Genomic DNA, 20099 nt, shown 5'->3' on the forward strand with positions numbered 1-20099 from the left:
AATTGCTTCGAGGCATTAAAGGTGCGCTATATTTAATTTAACGAAACAAAATTACAACACGGTGGTAGATTTTTGATAAAGCACACCGTCAAACCATTACGGATTAATGTAGACACTTCGAATAAAGGAAGGTAATTGCGTAGAAGTATATATAAAGTAAACTGAGCTGCGCGATTCTAATCATTTTTTCTAATTCGTTACTTCAACCATACTTGAAACCTTTATATGGTATTCTGTAATCTACAATACGCGATCACGAAAAAAAGGAAGTTTATAATTTACTTTAAAACGACAGGTGTATGATAATATAAATATTCATACTGGTACTTCAAAGAGGGAATAATTTATACTTTGAAGCACATTATGGTTGAAGTTGCTTGTTTCGAATCCTACTTAAAATCGAGACTAACGGACTAACAGCACTGTGTATAAAAATTTAATTACAAGTCTTCGAATATACATGAATATAATATTTTTATATTCGGTAATACGTTCAAAGTCAATTCAAAAATTAACGAACAGGTAAGAACGAAAAATTATATCTACGTAACATTGTACAGTTACATCAATTTAAAACATCTTCGAAGAATTATTTCCTTTCAAAGCATTCCCTTCTGCAATTAATATTCTTATTTTTATCAATAATTTTGCTTCTTACGTCAAACACAGAGATCTCTCGTGGATTTGGAAAGTATTACTGTTATTGATTTAGAACTTGGATTAAAATCATTCAACTTCTTTCACATACTCGTGGCGGGTCGATATTTTTACAAAAAATTGAATACCATTTGAAAAAACTTTTTCCAACAGTATCTTTATGCTTTCGTAAAACCGATTTGTGTAATTTGAATGTGGAATTTTGTACTTCCATAAATAGAAACAATGAGTACAATCAACGTGATGTTTCGAGGAATTCATTGATCGTAATGATGGAATTAGTAACTGTCGAAAATGAAAGTAAATATTTATTCTTTCGATGTTTGTGAGAAAATCAAGAGACGTACGATCTAGGTATGAAAAGGCAATTTAGGGACAAACGTAATTTACATAATCCTAATCAGATGAAAATCTATCGTTCGACAGAGATAGATTATCAAACGAACCAGGAAACATTTTAATTACAGATTTAAGTAGCTGTCAAGTGCCCGATACAAACAAAATACAATGCGCATATATTGAAAAACGCGAGATTCGATACGCAGATGCTGAAAGGAGAAAAAGACAAATATTTATTCAAACGAGTACCTTGATTTTCTTTTTTTCTTCAGATTCATATACATACGTATTTCATTCTACTTTTAAACGACTAAATTTACATGTTTTATGGAGAAAAAATAGTCAATAAAAATATTTAAAACTCGATCTCCCGTTACAAAGGTACTATTACATAAGAAAATTAATGTTCCAATGTTTGCATTCTTTAAGAGGCAAATACAATAATTAGATTTTAAGGAACAATCGAATACATAAAATTCATTCATTGTTTTTCAAATTTGAAACGTCGTTTCGGCTTTGTTTAAACTCTGTCGTGTACTAATGTAATATTATACATATATTATATGTATCTTTAAATTCTTATATAAAGAATTAGGGGCAACTTTAAGCGTTGTAGTAAATCAAATATTATATACTAGGTTATGATAAATTGAATTCCAAGCTCTGTGATCGGCCTTATTGTTAACAATTTTATTCTCAATTGAGCGATAAGATTCCAAAAATAATCTATTTTCATAATTCCTTTCTGTATCTATGATCTTAACATTGTCAAAATCAAAGTTGTTATTTAAAATATAATAGTATATTTCGTAAGTACTGTGTTAATTACGAAACTTGAACGTGTTGGTTTTATGTTTGTAAATTCTCCTTTTTGTTTATCCTACTTACAATTCATTGCATCCTTTACAATTAATTCTGTTAATAACATTATTATTTTTAGAGATTTTGTGTTTATATTTTATGGATTTGATGAAATTTATTAAAATTCTTTTTGTGTTGATAAATAGTTTTGAAATTCAAATGATCAGATATTTTATGATTCATATGAGAAGTTTTGTATCTCTGAAACGATGATTATAGTTTTCTATTCCTTTAATTATTATTATTCTTGTTTGTTTATGCGTTTCCTAATGTGTTTTTCAGTCAATTCTAATGAGTAGTTATTTGTTTTAAGAATATCTTCGATTGATTTAACTTTTATTACTTTCTCTACATTTTACTAGTGATCATTTTATAATATTGCCGGTAAGTTCTTCAACGATTGTTATTTTTTATTTCATAGTACGATTTAAAGAATATCAAAATGGAGTGAAGAAGATTTTCCGTTTTCAACAATCGTTAATAGCAGTAAATTCCAATCGTTAAGTGTAAATACTTTCCGGATGACTTTCAGATCGCAACGTTAACGAAAGGTGAATATGTAAGAAGTTTCTTAAGGATTGTTCTTTGCATGCAATACAGGTACAATGGCAGAAAGTTGATCATAAAATTCGCCACGTTACGGCTAATTATCTGTCTCCCGGTTCGTTTTGTTGAAAAGAAATACTAGAAAACGTAAACCTCGGAAAGTTACTAAAACTCTGTGCTACGTCTGGAACGTGACGTCAAAAGTAGAACCTTATTTTTATTTATTGTTAGTGCCCTCGTTTTAATTCGTTCTCACGTGCCAATGCCCAATTTAAAAATATCTTCGACAATTCTAGTAATATATGGTACATCAACGTTCAATTTATGATTATCTTGACACAACTGTAATTATTTCGAAGAGATTTTTTGATTTTTTAATAGCAATATAGTCGCATAGTCTTGTGAATAATAACAAAAAGATTCTGTACACTCAATAATAGTTAATAACAGTAAATTCTAAATGTTCAACACTCCCTCGAATATTTTCGATCAGTAATATTAACAAAAGTCAAGTAACAACTTGATAATCACAAAGAAGGAGAATAATGGTTTCACCGTTTATATACGGTTGAATTCAATTTATTAATTTAATTTAATTCAATTTAATTTTCTTTCTCGCATCGAGGATAGACAAAATTTTGTTCGAACAATAAATGCCGAATAAAAACTCTGTATAACCATTTATTTACAACGTTCATTCGAGACATCATTATTCGGATAACTTTTTATTCGTCGTATAAATGTGAAATCTAATTTGATCGATACTTCAAATTATAAATTATATTGAACAAATAACGCATCAAAAGTGGTTTATCGTTTATTCCTAGCTCGAAATTTGTATCCAGATAAGAACGTTGCACATCTCTATTTCATGTATATACATTATTCGTAATAAAATGAAAAAGGTACTTAGGATAAATATTTTTCTTATTCGACACTCGAAATGGAACTTGTACAATAAATCTTCTTCGTATAAGTTTCGAAGATAAGAAGTAAATTTTTATCGTCGAACTGAGAAATGTTTATTTTCCTTTTTCGTAATTACGACAATTGTCCGTTTTTCGGTGAATATCGTCGAGAGAGAAAAATACTAGGAAACACGGAACTCGCCAAGTTACTAGAACACTGTGCAACGTCTGGAAGGTGATGTCAGAAGCAGAACTTTCGCGCGCGTCCCCACACAATTGCAATTTCCGCGGATACACGTGCGCCAGTGAAACATACGTTGCATCCGGTTCGTCTCTAATTTGCCGTTAAAAGTCCCACGGTCCACAGGAAGAACGAGTAAAACTGGATCGCGGATGAAGACACATTAAGTTCTTCACGAGGGGAAAGAATACTTACATGTTCTAACTAGCGGATCAGTCTCGTACGCTTTTCTTTGTGAAACGAGGATACGCTAGATCAGCATTTCCCAAACTGTGTTCCGTGCGATGTGAACAACCGTTTCGCGAAAAAAAATCGCAACTAACGATTCAACAGCGGGGCTCGAAACGAACCGTGGAACTTTTTTAATAGGTGAAACACTCGAAATGGCACTTGTATAATAAATCTTCTTTCGCTATAAGTTTCGATGATAAGAGATAAATTTTTCGTTCCGGTTTGAATAAAATTGATAAGAAATAAAAATAAAAGTTGTTGCGTAACAGGTACAGATATTTTCTTCGTCGATAGCAGAATAGTTCTCGATGGTTTAATAAGTCATCGTTTCGAAAACATTTCTAATTACAATGCCCGTTTACAATTGTCTCCATTTGACATTATAAATAGAAATAGCAATCACACGCAAAGCATACACCGGTGTGACCGTATCTAAAAACAATACGTTACTTCGATCACAGTTTCAGAGTATACTTCACACTCGTGTCTTCGCGCTTATAGAACTTGGACGTTCGTAATACTAATCTATAAGGTGTTAAGCGTTATTGTCGACAAATTCACTTTTCCGTTCGATACTTCTTACGAAACTGTTGGTTTTTTTTATTATTTCGTATCTTTTATTCGATACGAACACAATCATATGTTATCATATCGTCTATAATGCGATATTATATTATCAAAGAAGACTACCATCTACGACGTACTATAAATTTAGAGTTTTCTTTATTTTAAGAAACACTTTTCAATAGAGATTCCAAAATAATCGTTTCCATGGAACTCTTATCGTAAGAGTTTTAAATTATCTGTTTCTAACAAGAATAGTAATAATAATTGAAAACTTTTTTTTATCCTCGTTGAAAACGTGAAATACACGAAAGAAATTTTGCATTCGCGTGTTTTTCTTACTTCCGTCAAATATTATTCTATTACGATTATTGATATACTGGCTTGAAATAATAATCGAATAAAGATACGAACGTTTTGTTCTAGAGGACTTGGATGCAATAGAAACAAGATTTAAATGTTAATTCTTCCATTTGTTGCATTTAGTTGTCGGATCGCGTCGTAATCACGATTCACGTTTTATTGAGTCACGCGATTGCAAACGTTCTAATCGTCGATGTCCTTATTACTTGGGAAAAAAACACACGAGTGGACATTCGATTCAATCGAACAAGACGTATCGACTACTATCTACTTGTCGTCGGAAAAGATTCTTTCGACGGCCTTCAGCCGCACTCGATAAATTCTCGTACATACGATTTCAAGGGGTTCAAGCTTGTAACTGGGTCATCTCGGCAAGGATACGTCACGAATGCAATTTATCGAGTACTCCTAACCAACGAGGAAACCTCGCACGATGTCAAGTTCGACTCTCGATACTTCTAAATACTCAACTAGGAATTTAATAATCGATGGGGTTAGAATATGTATGTACGCAGCCACTGAAATACTGTACACCAAAAGTCAAAATGATTATTTTTATACCGTTCGAAATAATCGAAACTCGTTAATCAAACATTACGAATAAAACGAACAGTGTATAATACATTTAATAAAATAGGTTTTCCTTTTAGAATAACTCTCTTTAAAATATTCTTTGCTCCAAAAATAATTGAAAATGAAGTTGAAAATAATTTTACAAACGATTACCAATAAAAATCATTGTATACTTAACGTCGTACGCTTTCAACAAGATTTTTATGCGATAAAAACACCTTCTAAAATAATGATTATTGCATCTGAATATTTTATCTCGTATCTTTCCCCTACACGATTCAAAATATATACCTTGAAAATATTGTTCGTTCAATAATTGACGATTCGTATTACCGGTAATGTTACAGACTTTTGATTACTATTGTTACCAAACACTTTGTTCGTTTATTCAATTTACTTTGGTTACGTAATTCAAAATTAACAACGCGTTGAACGTTACCGGTTTTTAACAGATTAGATAATTAGAATAATAAATTTGCGATGACGCGAGCGATGTACACGCGTGCAACAATAAATAAAAGCGTATTGTCTAAGAAATTTCGTGTTTGTTCAAAGAGCATGACAAATACCTGGCATTTTCAAAACGTACATCGAAAAAAGTGTCGACTCTTCTTTGCGTTGAAAATGGTCCCACGGATGCTGCATCGAACGTACACGAACGTTATCGAAATATTATACGCAGCTTTCTTTCATTATTCCTCGCTTGTTTATTAAAAATCGCGAAATACCCCGTTCACGGTATCGTTTCAATTAATTCTCGATAAATGGCGTTGGTTAACACGACACTCGTTTAAGCTCGACCTTTCAAAACAATGAATGATATCATGCCTTTTTCTCGTTAGCGAATTAGTAATAAGCTTCGTGAAGGTGAGCGAAAGAGTTTCCCGTGACTCGCCTACCAAGAATACTGGGATCGACAAAATAATCAATAGTCTACACGGTTCTAAACGTACACGAGTTTCGATTCTATTCGTTTATAATGCGCATGCTGCTCGGACAATTCAATTTTCCATTCGAGTCGACAAACATCGCCGAAATGGCGGAGACTATTAAGAATGAACCTTTCTACGCGTGAAACAAACGTTAGTATACCCCAACAGTTTCGAAAAGGTTGGATCCTAAAGTTAGGATCGAAAGGCTACTTTCGTTTCGGGCGAAATTAATAGTAGCACTTGATGTTATCACCGCGATTAAATATCAATGCAAGGATAAATAAATGAATAAGTGTAGTCCTTTTTTTGCACTCGTCCTTCCAATGGAACGTGTACGAATTTAAGGACTATTTAAGGAAGACTTAACAACTCTTATTCGGGGTTCGAACGGAGGAAACTTCTTTCACAATTTTGTAAATTGTTGCGTTAATATTCGTATTCTTTTCTTTCTTTTTTTTTCTTTTTTTTTTTTTTTGTATACATTGCATATCCGTGCTTCGAAGAAGGAAACATTAATGCAACAATTTACAAAATTGTGAAAGAAACCCGTTCGACGGTTAACGAAAACTTGAATTTACTCGAGTCTACTTCGTAACGGAAGTGGAATTGCGATACGTTGAAAACCAACGAGTGGAAGAAGGTAAAATTTTGGATAATGTTTGATCGGAGTACAACCGTTTCCTGGTATTAAAAAATAAATCTGTGAAAAAAGCAACGACGTTCACTAATCTCGATAATAACGAGGAAGTCGTAAATTTGGTTCAATTCAAAGTCCCTGACGTAGGACGAATAATGTTGTCTGGTTCGGAAAGCAAATCGTTCTTAAGTAGCCGTTACGGATCTCGAAACGAAAGGGAACATACGTACGAGAGACGATAGCGATCGATAAAATAAAAAAGAATTTACGAGCAAGTAAATAAATCGTGTCCGGGTTTTATTATCGTATATATTTCTTCTTCTTTCGTTTTCATTCATTTGTAACGTGTGCGTCGGTTGATTTCTCGTTTACCAGATCGTAAATGCGGATCACGTGTCGTAAGAACGGAGCATAGGGGATAATTGAAAAGTGTCGTAAGTACGGATCGTCGTGAAACGGGCTACGGTTCTATAGTCAATGTATCAAGCCGTGCGACTAAATATTTTCTTTACAACCGAACCCATACGTGATCCGAACTCTGCGTAATCCTAACCGGTCCCACGTCACCGAATCCTCGAGCTTCGAATCACTGTGTCACAAACTTTGTTTCGTTTTACCTTTGCTCCCGTTCTAAAATACTGAAAACTTCTCAGTCGCGACCAATACTCGAAGAACTTCCACATAAAGAACTTTCAACCGCTGCATCTCTACCGGTTCATTTCCAAATCCTCTTTCAATCGCTACGTCTTTGCTAGATCCTTTCTAAATGTGCATTCAATTTCTGTATCGTTACTAGTTCGATTTCAATTCGATCTTAGCTCGATTTTAGTTCGATTTCGATTCGATCTTAGCTCGATTTTAGTTCGATTTCGATTCGATCTTGGCTCGATTTTAGTTCGATTTCGATTCGATCTTAGCTCGATTTTAGTTCGATTTCAATTCGATCTTAGCTCGATTTTAGTTCGAATTGGTCGATCGAACGATTAATTCGTATAATTCGATCGATTAAGTACCAACTAGTTTAGTTGTTCGTTACGGATTATACGATTATTGTAAGAGTAGAAAATATTAATTTCATTAGATTGTTCGGGAAGTCATTTCGTTTTGTTTTTGGTGAAAATGAAACACGATATTTTTAGAGTGTGTAACACATTTTATTAAATTACATATTCTCCATTTTGGAAAACGAAATAACTTTCCGAACAACTCAATAGTTACGACGCCATTTAATATCGACTAATTTGCACTACGATTTTCTAATACTCTCGCGAAGCTACCAAAAATGATAAACAAAGAATTCTCTTTCGGTTTGGTGAAAAGCTATTGATACTTTACGAAACATTGTTTCTTTAATACAAGTTCGAAAAATTCTTATTTAGATAGAATCTCGAATAACGAACGAGAGATAAACAATTTTCTATTCACGACTTGTGGAATGATGTATCTCGTGTCGTATAAGCAAATGTTTGTTCGTTTTGTTACCAATAATGTTTACCTAAATTCACTCGTGTAAACTTACGCGCACAGTCGCACGATATGTTAATTTTGATCGTTATTGGTCCTGTTAAACGGTGTACGAATAATCGAATTTTCGTTTGAACAATTTTCGAACGATGGAAATTTGATCGTAGATCGAAGAATTCACGAAAATTTATGGACTGATTTGATCTTCGTCGCGACCGCGTGATACGAAAATTCCTACCGTCCACTTGAAAAACAAACGGAAGTAAAAACGATCACGCGACTGCGCGTTCACACCTTTACTCGCCACTGCGTTCCAAATACATTTCGCGCGTTTTACACCAGCGCTTCGAGCGAACACAGTTCGAAACAGCGCTGTTTACCAATATATTTATCGATAACGTTATCTCGCCGTAGCATCTGGCCGAAACAACGATTGTGTACCGAAGATGGACAAAAATTTGTTCGAAGACAACACGACGAGAATCGACCACATCGAACTCACAAGTTCCTCTTACCGATACGAACAACTAATTGTTCTAATTTCCAGTTCGGAGATTATTCATTTCGAAAACGACGTTGTCAATTTACAAAGAAACGAAACAGTAAAATTACAACGGATCACGTTGCCCTCGATTGTAACAAATGCTCGAAATCCTGAAACAAATACCAAGTGGTACCAATTACGAAACAAAGCATCAACTACAGTTACAAAATTGATCGAGTAATAACGTTCGTAAAGGATATAACGTTTCCCAATAGTGATCGTTACGCCTCTCCTTCTGAAGTATCGAAACAACGCGTAACGATTTATTCGAATTCGTATTCGTCGAATAAATAAATTTCTATTTGTTCGTTTCGCCGAACGTACATACGTATATTCGTGATCGAAACTCCAATTTCTGTCTACTTATTGCGATATATTTAATTCTGTAATTCGGATTCAAATGTTTGCCCAACGAGCGGGTAAATTCTTGTAAATTCGAATTGAAATTTTTATACGTTCGTACGCGATTCGTCGTCTGTAACACAAATTCGGAGTTTCGATCGACGAGCAACGGATAAGAGAGCGTCCATTTTTGATTCACCGTTCGGGAGCGTTATCTGTATAAAAAAAAGTATCGCGGCCGTCTCTGTCGCGCGGCTCGCGTACGAAGAAAACGGTTCGTTAGTTCGGATTAGAAACGTAAGATCGGCTCGACCTCGAAATCGATATTGCAACGAGCGTCTGAGGCGGTCCTGGCTAACCAAATCCGACGTGTCTGGGGGACTCGAGACGAAGGTCGGTGCCGAGGAGAAAAATGGTGGGATGATGGTTTATCGTACGGAATGGAGTGCCGATCCGTGGCACGAGTTGCGAAACAACGTTGCTTCGTTCACGGCGACGAGGGGATTGGCTCGATTCGCTCACGTGCCACCGCGGCGACCGATTGAGAAACGACCGTGATAACGAGATCCATAAAATCCACCGGCTCTCTCGTCTCTGCCGGAGATTGTTCGTTCTCCTTTGTATTCGGAAACTGAACTCTTACGCCAGTAGTTCTTACCATTTTTCAGTCCATGGCACAGTTTCGAAAAAGATTTTTAATCTTTTTCGGGGCTCGTGACACAGCTTAGAGAGAGATAGAGAGAGAGAGAGAGAGGGAAAAAGAGAACTCGAGACAGTCCTTAACAAATCGTTCGTGGCACATTGAGCGTACTACGTTGAAATTCGTTATTTTTAATACAGAATAAAAAGCGAATTTTAATCGTTCTTTCACATTTTCCTATATTTCGTACGTACATTATACTTCTGTGTTAACATGTTCACAATCTGTGCTTCTAAGCGAGAATGCTGCTCCAACGTGCAGAAAGTTTTAGCGATTTTCGTAGAGATCAAAATTCTACCTTGTTCTTCGAACGTTACGTAGAATTATTCTCGCGGCTAGATTTTGCAGTCTGGAAAATATTGTAGGCGAAGTTTGTCGAATTCGAAAACGACCTAATACATCCGTGGATCGAAGATCTGTGAACGCGTTCATTTTGTCGAGGTATCTCGAAAATTGAAGTATATATTAATTAGATATTTAATTACGAGATGAGATAATAACAGTCCTGATAAACGACTTGAGTTTATTCAATTTTTTTGCGATCGATTGAGAAATATTTCACCATGTATATTAGGATGAAATTAAAAAGGTGAGACATTTTTTAAGTCACCAGCTATGTCCCAATATTTGAATGAGCTAATTACCGAAGGAAACGGAAATAAATTACGATCGAAACGTTTAAAAAACATAGATACCATAGACTTGGCTCGTTTTTTGGTACTTAAGAGGCAATTTTGGATTAAAAACTTTCACCCTTTTTGCATGTTTTTAAATATTCGAGTCTTGAAAGTATTATCCTACAAACATTTAAGCGAGATTCGACAAATTAGCAACGTTCTATGACTTTTCATTGAAATCTCTGTATGCTCTAACACTGTACACCGAAATGTTAAAGTTACTTTTCTCGAAATCACAACGTTTAGCATTGTACGTTGAATATTTCCGAAAATGCTTGGCCCGAACGACTTGACATTTGAATAAATTATAGAAAAACATTTTTTTAACAATTTAAGAAAAAGATCACACATCGATTCTTTGTTTTTGAAAGCTAAACTTCGAGGTGGTTCACTCGATAGATAAACTAATCTGGATTTACAATTTCTTTGATTTTTATCCATCCGATTAACGGTTTAATCGAAATCGTGCACTTTAAAAGGGATATATATGTTATTAGACATTACACAAAATATGTATATTATTCATTTTTATTCTGTTTCTGCAATTCTTTCGAAATAACAGACTGCTGCTTTAAACATCTATCGTCGTTTACTTTCTCATAGAAAAATTCAAATCGAATTACAATTTTACGTAGCAACGATATAATTCGGTAAACGCGTTGGTTCAGGAGAAGAGTTTAAAAATTTGGTAATATATCGTAAAATATTTACTTTAACGATAACTTTACGGACATCTAGTTCTTTTTGATACTGTATGAAATCGTTTGCGTCAAAGCGGACGTAAAAATGTAGCACGTTATGAAATAAATGGCAACAACAAGCATGATAAATACGATCTCGCTTTGTTTAAAAAAATATAGTTTTTCTCCACTTTTGCCAATACGAGACGAAAATGTTCACACGGTCTGGTAAAATACTAAAAAAAAAAAAACACGAGAATGATGAATTAGAAATTCCAAAGAAAATTAAGAAAAAATCAATTGCAATGAATCACGTGTCGAAAGAAAGGCTCGATTGTGTCGGCCATTTTCTCTCGATAGATCGGGAGAACAACTCGATGCAAATATACGGATCGCAGATGCAAAGCCAGCTTTTTTACAACAGATGTATTTATTCAGAAAAAATTGTTTTCTTCCGTTACACGCTTACATAAAGCGTTTTATCCGAAAAAAAAATTGTTTTCTTCCGTACCTGAAGCCGTGACAATGTTATCGTGCAAGGTTTTACAACAGTCCTGTAATCAATCGCATCGATTTTCATTATTTCGATGGAAAAATGAATGTTTCGCTAAAGTTTCTGTACACCGAGCTTTCCATCATTCGCTCGAAACGTTCTAAACTTAGCGCAACTTATAGCTGCCAAACGGGCCAACGCAGGAACTTGAACCCGGCGTTGAATGATTTAAAATAATACAATTCGCGCTGCGTAGCAAAAATCGAATTTTCATCGAGGAAAGTCGCGAACGAAGGTTCGAACGCGAATAAACGTAGCAACGATTCACGAAAGTGCGAAAAAAATGAAAATTCGACGAATCGTTGGATCTGTTGCCAAACGTTTGCGACACAGCGTAGGTCTCGTGGCTCGGTGATTAAGAATCACTGTCTTTCAATGAAATCGACTCGATTTACTTTCGTATACCCGATCTCGTCGCAATGGAATTATCGATTTTTCGTTTTTTATCGTATACCTTATTTCTTCGCCAAGTTGTCCGTCGTTCGTGTTGAAAATTTCGATAAAAGAACACCGTACAGCATTCTTTTATTATATTTGCGATCGAGTATCGAAGTACATTAACGGTGAACGTAATTATTGATCGATAAATCATCGTGGAGATTGATTAGCGATCGTAGACTGCATTTGTGATCCGTAATCGGTAATCGGTAATTTGTAATCGTAAAATGAAAGATTAACCGAGTCTTTGCTGGAAGTAGTAGTATGCACAGTGAATGGTAATGGCAAGGCGCGCAAGATCGTCGATGGAATGTGCTTTGGCAATAAGACCGGTGCTCTTGCGATAACTTAATATCGTAAGAGATGATCGATCGGTCGAGTTTCAGGACGCGGTTTTATATATTTACAATGATATTCTTGCAATAATTTTGCAAATTAATCGCGTCCTTCGATTTCCGATCGAAAGACCGTTTCTTTACGCGACGATGACGACTTTGCGAACTAAAAAGTTCGAACGTGTTTCTTTTCTTTTTTTTTTCAAATTTTACTACGATGGAAAAATTTGAAGAAACATCATCGAACGAAAATTGAGTTAAAGGCTTCGAACGAAAAACGTAAACATTATCGAACGAAAATCGCATCTTTGCGTTTCGTGATCAAGTCTGTGATCAACAATACGTATTTGTTTCGTATTATTGTAAATTGAACGTAACTATTCTGTGATAAATAAAGATCGATATGTTAACTCTGTTCGAGGATCACATTCGGTGCGATATTTTTATTATTCGTCGGTCGTGATTGTTTGTCGTTCAGTTGTCGCGATCGTTGGGTTTGATTTTGTTCAACTTCGACGGGGCAAGTCTTACGTTATTAAAATCGGAAAATTTCGATATTGACAATATTGGAACGGAAAGGATGATTACGTCCAATTGAAAATGAACGTTGACTTTAACGAAATACGATTGTTAAACTTACCTAGATTCGCTAGCTTTCCTTATTGCCATTGTCAGAGATCGTAAATCTCTGGTAGCAGGGAACGGTGCGGAAACGCGAGAATTAACAAAAATTCACGACCGAAAGACTCTTTTGTATAAAGTGCGCGAGAATTCGTAAAACGACGAATCTAAAAAAAGGTATTGCATATTAAGAATGTTGCGCGGTACCACTGAAGATTTACCAGCCATAACTGGAAGCCTGGAAATAGACAACTAAAACCGAAGACTACGAGGCTAAACTTAGAACTGTTTACGTTTTTCGAAAGGAAGCGAACCTTCAACAATTCTGTTGTCGTAGCTTCGGACAAAGTAGGCTATAAAGCCTAATTTTAACCGACAATATTACTTCCGTTTGTTATTCCTGTTTTCATAAATCAGTCGCGTACACACGCAACGTGTGTAATTAATTTGCGGACCTCGAAAACCGTTGCGACGACGTTTAAATATTTTTCTTCTCCCTTTTTTCGTTTCTTTATCAATCTCCGTGAACAAAAAAAAAAAAAGAAAAAAGAAAGAAAAAGAAAAAGAAGAAAACAACATTTCGTTATACAACGAAGACAACGGAGAAGCAAAAGATAACGTTAGATAATACGAGTTATACTGCGAATACAATATTCGCTGGCACACGTTTCGCAACGCTCAATGGAACATATTCCGATAACGATTATTCATATTGTTCTTCTACTCTTCGTGTTGCATCACAGTGTTGGAACAGCGACTCCGTGCAAAGAGTAATCAGACTCGCGCGACGTCGCCGCACCGGTTCTTTCGTCGATGTACGTAGTTACACGCCGATGTTTCTTCGTCCCGTGAAATTAATAATATTCAAGGTGAGCCTGACGTGGTAACAAAAACCGAGTTTAAGCGCGCGCGAACGGTTTGCATTTTCTACCTGCTCGATAACAGCCTACGTAGACAAGACCAAAACGCGGCGAACCAGTACGCTTGTTCGGTTCCCACCGCTCTCGAAATAGAATTTTCATTCGCGTAGATAAAATAGTTTATATTCGAGGACAATTGGAAGATCGAGCGTCTCCAATGTCGCGTGTGATTTACCAATTCTCGAGTTTGCTCGGCTCTCTCTCTCTCTCTCTCTCTCTTTCTCGACGACGACGAGGGCGTTGTCTCTCTCAGTCTGTCCTTCGTTCTGGGAGGCAAAACCAGCCAGACTTGTCGAGTTAAACGCGAGAACGAACGACCATGCGATACGATTCTTCGATTGCAGCACTGCACTTCCGGTATATGTTTCAACCAAGGATCGTAAGAAGTAGTTACCTTTTATTTGAAAAAATTCGGGCAGAACTTACACAGGTTTGTTCGAACCGTTAGTTGTGACGAAACGTTGCACAACAATTGATGATTATTATTATTATTATTATTGCGAGATGTGAAAACGACGTTGAACGCAGTGCTTCGTTTTACAGAATCTTTGCGACAATTTTAGGGAAAATTTTACCATTGGCGACTCACAGTTTCTCCAAGTGGAACGAATATTTTCAAAGTATAACAAAAGTTTCATGGAAACCGGTACGGTTGATTGTTCGAATTTTTAAGCATCGATTCGAGCAGCCGACGGTCCCAAACGAGATCGCTAAGATACTATAAAGCGTTGATGGAAATTAAAATTGTTACACTTTCAATTATATCTTCGCGCGAGTATTATCGATGAACACGAGTCCAAACACAAGCCTATTCGAATTACTTTTTAAGCACACCAACCTAGAAAAGAGATCTAACCATTGTTAATACTCTCATAAAGATATAACGAAAGATATGAAAATTTTTATTTCGCATTGGCGGTTGACACACCGATACGGCGTCGGTTTAATACTTTTACGCACATAATGCGAGACTCGGTCGTTGTTGCCCCGTTTCGATCACTCTCGGTGTTTCCCATTCTCTGTCCTCGTCGTACGGTACACGTAACGCTCAGACTCCGTTTCAGATAAAAAAAACTATACTTATTCCCCTTTCGAACGAATTGACAGTCTTTCGTCGCTCAAAAGCGGAAATAGTTCTACATTTGATACCTGCATGGTAAAACGCCTTCAGTTTCGTTACTCGTACGAGTTTTAATCAAGTATTTTAAGAGCAAACGTCCTAACCTACAAAAAGATCCCTTGTATTTTCTCATCGGAGTAACGATACGCGAATGGTACAATATTCGGTTAATCGAACGAGTTTTAATCAAGTATTTTAAGAGCAAACGTCCTAACCTACAAAAAGATCCCTTGTACTTTCTCATCGGAGTAACGATACGCGAATGGTACAATATTCGGTTAATCGAACGAGTTTTAATCAAGTATTTTAAGAGCAAACGTCCTAACCTACAAAAAGATCCCTTGTACTTTTTCATCGGAGTAACGATACGCGAATGGTACAATATTCGGTTAATCGTTCGGCATATTCGAGCGCTCGGAAAATATTCGAGCAATCCCAGGGACTATTATCAATCCCGGCGGTACTTGGTTGAAACTCCCATCTAGCACGTTCAATTCGCCGCGCGCACAGGATGGGCTAAATACCTTCGCGGTTGGCCGTGTTTTCTTTACGCCCGATCGTAATTGGCGCCGAAGAGCTTGACGCTTTTCCGTACACGTGCACGCTCGTTGAAAGGTGTTACGAAGCCGATACCGGCGCGGCGGTGCAATTACGCGCGTGTCCGTTCGCTCGTGTGCGGTTGCGTTATAGAGGCCCTCGATGCGTTGTTGCGACCACGCAGGAAGGTGACGCAAAGTTGAACGTGGTTTCGTGGAGGAGGTGGAGGTGGAGGAGAACGAGGAGGAGGAGGAGGAGGAGGAGGAGGAGGAGGAGGAGGAGGAGAAGAGGGAGGGACTGCGTGGCACTATAATAGACATTTCGGGAGCTCGACAGCATTTTATCGGACTTTCGGACCGGTGTATTTTTGGCCTACGCAGTCGCGATTCTTTCCACGGTCGTGAAACCCAGCGATCGTTTCCCGACGATCGTTTCGGCCTTCGAGCTTTGCCATGATCGAGTTACCAATCGTACACAAGTTTTTTAATCGTCGTGCGGCTTTGGATTATTGATGGTATTATCGATGGCTTTGAACTGGTATCGTCGGTTCTCCGAACGGAGTAACTCAACCCGTTCTGTATCGAGCAACTTTTCCATATATTTTCATTCGTCGTTGGGTATCATTGGAATATTGGTATCGTCGATGATTTTGTACGCATGTTGATATCATTGGTCTTTCGAGAGATAACTCAATGCCTTGAATACCGAGCAAGTATTCCATGTATTTTCGTTTATCGTCGCGTAACTTTGTATTATTGGTATCGTCGATGACTTTGAACAGCTTATTGGTATTGGCGATGATTTTGAACGCATACTGATATCATTGGTTTTCGAAAGATAACTCAATGCCTTGAATACCGAGCAAGTATTCCATATATTTTCGTTCATCGTCGCGTAACTTTTATCGTCGATAACTTTGAACGCTTATTAGTATTGCTGATGATTTTGAACGCATATTGATATCATTGGTCTTTCGAGGGGTAACTCAACCATTTGAGTACCGTCGATGATTTCGAGTGCTTATCGGTATCGTTGATCCTTCGAGAGGTAATCCATCGCGTTGAATACCGAGCGAAATTTTCATGTTTTTCCGTCTGTAGTAGTGCAGCTTTAGATTATCCGTATTATTGATATTTTGAAAGACGACTCGACGCAATTGGACAAATTAATAAGTACTTTTCTTTTAGTTCGATTTAGGAAACTGTGGTTTGTAAAAACGATCCGATAGGACAACGTCTACGATTTATTAATCGGTCTCTAACAAACGGCCAATCTTCGAATGTCACGTTACGCTCTTTTCGTAGACACAGGAGAGTAGGTGATCCAAATCGCTCTTACAGACTTATCGCGAGCACGGTATTCCTAAATGCAGAGTTCGAGCGTTTATTTATAACGTAACATATGCTAATACGAGAAACATATGACAAACGGTGTACGAGGTGTGTCGCAGAAAGGTAATCGAACGAAATTTTTTCTCCAGAACTGGAAACTGCGCCCAAATCGAACTGCTTCGAGCCGAAAGTTACATTCTCGGTCTACCTTTGATGCAAGTTTCGACTCGATAACATCGACGCACATGGTGCTCGTTTGTATATGCGCATGTTTATATAGCGCGTTACGAAAATCGGGAAAGATAAATATCGAACGACGTTTTGCGATCTGTTTGGCGCAAAACTGAAAGAGAACCCCGCCGATACGTATATACGTAAACATGAAAAATGCATTCGGTGATGATTCTACGTTTTTGTAGGCAATGCTTTCGTTGACACAACGTGTTTTCGAAATGTTGAGAAACGATGAAAGACGACCTTCAGGAATTAACATTGAACGCGCGAAGGCTTGCATCCAACGATATCAACGTTCGAACAATAATCGAGCAACTCGATCCAAGTTGTTGCGTTTTGCATCAAATTGTTCAGAAATCGGAAAATTTGGATGTCGGAAAAGAGTGCGCGAACATCGAACAAATTAACGGATCGGTACAAACAGCGTATTGGAACGAACTGTCTGCAAATAAGTTTGAACAATTTTAATAAACTGCTATAGCTCCTTTGTTTCATTGATTCGTCGTATTGTAATTTTTACTCGATTTTGAAGTTGAAATGGAGAATTAAAAACAATCGTTCCAGTAGTTGAAAAAGTTGACTGGCGATCCTGTTACCAAGGGGAGAAAACTCGACGACGGAAAAGTATTGCATTCGATAAGTGTTATATCGAAGAAAACTGTCTCTTTTTACAATTAATGGAACTTTCCAAAAGTCTTGTTCCTTATTTGACACATACCCTTCGTAGATACCTAAAAATTGAATATTATTCGAAATTTTTTTTTTAACAAGTTATAGAATGCATCGGTTTCAAACTTTGTACGTACGATTATTTATATACTATCAAGCTATAAGAAATATTGCGCGAAAGTGTGAACAAAAAAAACTTGCGTTCATGATCGATACGATGACTCTTATTTCGATCGTCTTGAACAAAAAAAATCGGAAAGATCGTTATCGTCCATCTTGAAACGAATAAGACGAAAGAAAAGAAAATATTTAAAAGAAAAAATTCGATCGTTTGATTAAATTTTTGAGATTCGCGAGCGGTGAACAAGAAATTTTACAGGTACCACGTTGATTTTTGTGTGTTCTGAGATATTGTGTGAATCTGTTTGAGAAATATTGTTTCGAAAAAAAGTTACTTTAAAGTTTCGACGTGAGATAAATATGTATATAAAAAGGTCAATCGGAAATATCGCTTGGAGAAAAATGTCTTTAAAGTTTCAGCGTACAGTGTCAAAATATACAAAAAAGTCAATGAAAAATCCCACAACGCTATTAAATTTTCGAGTTTCGTCACAATCTTTGCAAGATGTTGATTCGAATCTTCGAAACAATTTTAAAAGATTCGATTTTTTTATCTCCAAACTAGACAGACCACTTTATCGATATTCGAATAAAATTCGAATAGATTTTGTTTTATCTCGTATTTTTGCGACACGGGAAGACTGGAGAACGTATTTCGAAATTCCGAATGTTAATTTAAAAAACATTTCCACGACTAAAGCTATATTGCGATACCGACCGAGTAATCGAAGCCATGAGAACTAAAATGGACCAACCCCGCAAACCTTCGCTTCGAGTACACTGGCATGATTCTTGAATAGCTTTACTCTTCGAATCGCTCAACTGCAACAATAAACGTTAAAATTTAGGTCGATGCAGCTGATATCAGTTGCAAAACTACAAAAATTTTGGGAATATGTCAATTTTACGGTAACTGTATATGAAATATTCGTGAATTAGTCAAGTTTCGCTCTCACGGTCTCTTTTATCAATCGGATAAATATTAGTTCGTCCCCTGAATTTTTTATTCGGTTCAAGCGAATTGTATTACATTATAGTAGAATTACATATACATTGTTCACCTTTTGAGCATCGTTTCACCTCTAGATCGATTTACCGTGAAACCCGGTGAAAATTTCCCAAGAAATTTCAATCGCGGAACAAATACAATCGTAAAACTTCGTCGATACGGTGACCGATTGAACGTACATCTCCCCGTGAAATACCAAAAACGGACAATGTTGACTCAGAATTCCGCTCGATCGCGTAAAAGTGATTATTTTGCTGGAATTATCTCGAACGATTTCGAGTACGAAGAAACGGCTCGTTATCTCGGAGTTTCCACAGCTAGGTGCGCGCAGACCTTATGAAATGGTCGATACTTTCACCACGTGCGTTACACACGTTTCTAAACAACCACGCTCCCCGAAATTGCTTTTCGTTTCGAGGCGCACGATCGTGCAAAACTCGAGCTCGCTCCCTTTTCCCTGGCGGCGGCGTGATTCGACGGTTGCGCAAAACGTGCACGTGGGTGATCAGATTTTGCACCCCTGGTTGCGTCACGAGCGCACCTACACGCGCGTAGGTGTGAAAAGTGTTGCCTGTTCGGTGTATATTTAAACGTTGCATCGACTGGTGTTACCGACAGCGAGCGCCGACATCGGTGCGGCGGTGGGGGCCGCGAAACACAGTAACGCGCGCGAACCTCGCTCCCGAGGTCGGCATTCTCTCATGACTGTCGTTTCGTTCGTTCGTTCGTTCGTTCGGCGAGCAGTGTCCTCGAAAACCAACGATTCGAGTATTCATTGTCAGTACTGCCAGCTAGACGACACCGGCAGCAGTATCGTTCTGCTGACTTTGAAACGTGTCATTGGTCGATTATGCTCCGTTGACAACGCGTGCCATTGAACACCCACCACCGTCCGGTAGCATCGGACACGGACTATCATTTTCCTAACCTCTCCGAACTGGTATTTAAACACG

At 37.1% G+C, this 20099-nt stretch overlaps 1 protein-coding gene and 1 long non-coding RNA gene across 6 annotated transcripts in view; one reads left to right on the forward strand and one right to left on the reverse strand.

Annotated features, from left to right (window-relative positions):
- Nucleotides 1–20099, reverse strand: part of LOC143152278 (putative RNA methyltransferase CG11342) — a 95463-nt gene that overhangs the window by 22293 nt on the left and 53071 nt on the right. The gene's annotated exons all lie outside the window — the stretch shown is intronic.
- On the forward strand, nt 16198–17846 carry LOC143152165 (uncharacterized). Its single transcript, XR_012993517.1, has 2 exons — nt 16198–17177; nt 17264–17846. It is a non-coding gene; the product is annotated as an uncharacterized LOC143152165 (long non-coding RNA).

Source organism: Ptiloglossa arizonensis, chromosome 10 (genome assembly GCF_051014685.1).
Source record: "Ptiloglossa arizonensis isolate GNS036 chromosome 10, iyPtiAriz1_principal, whole genome shotgun sequence".
NCBI lineage: Eukaryota > Metazoa > Arthropoda > Insecta > Hymenoptera > Colletidae > Ptiloglossa > Ptiloglossa arizonensis.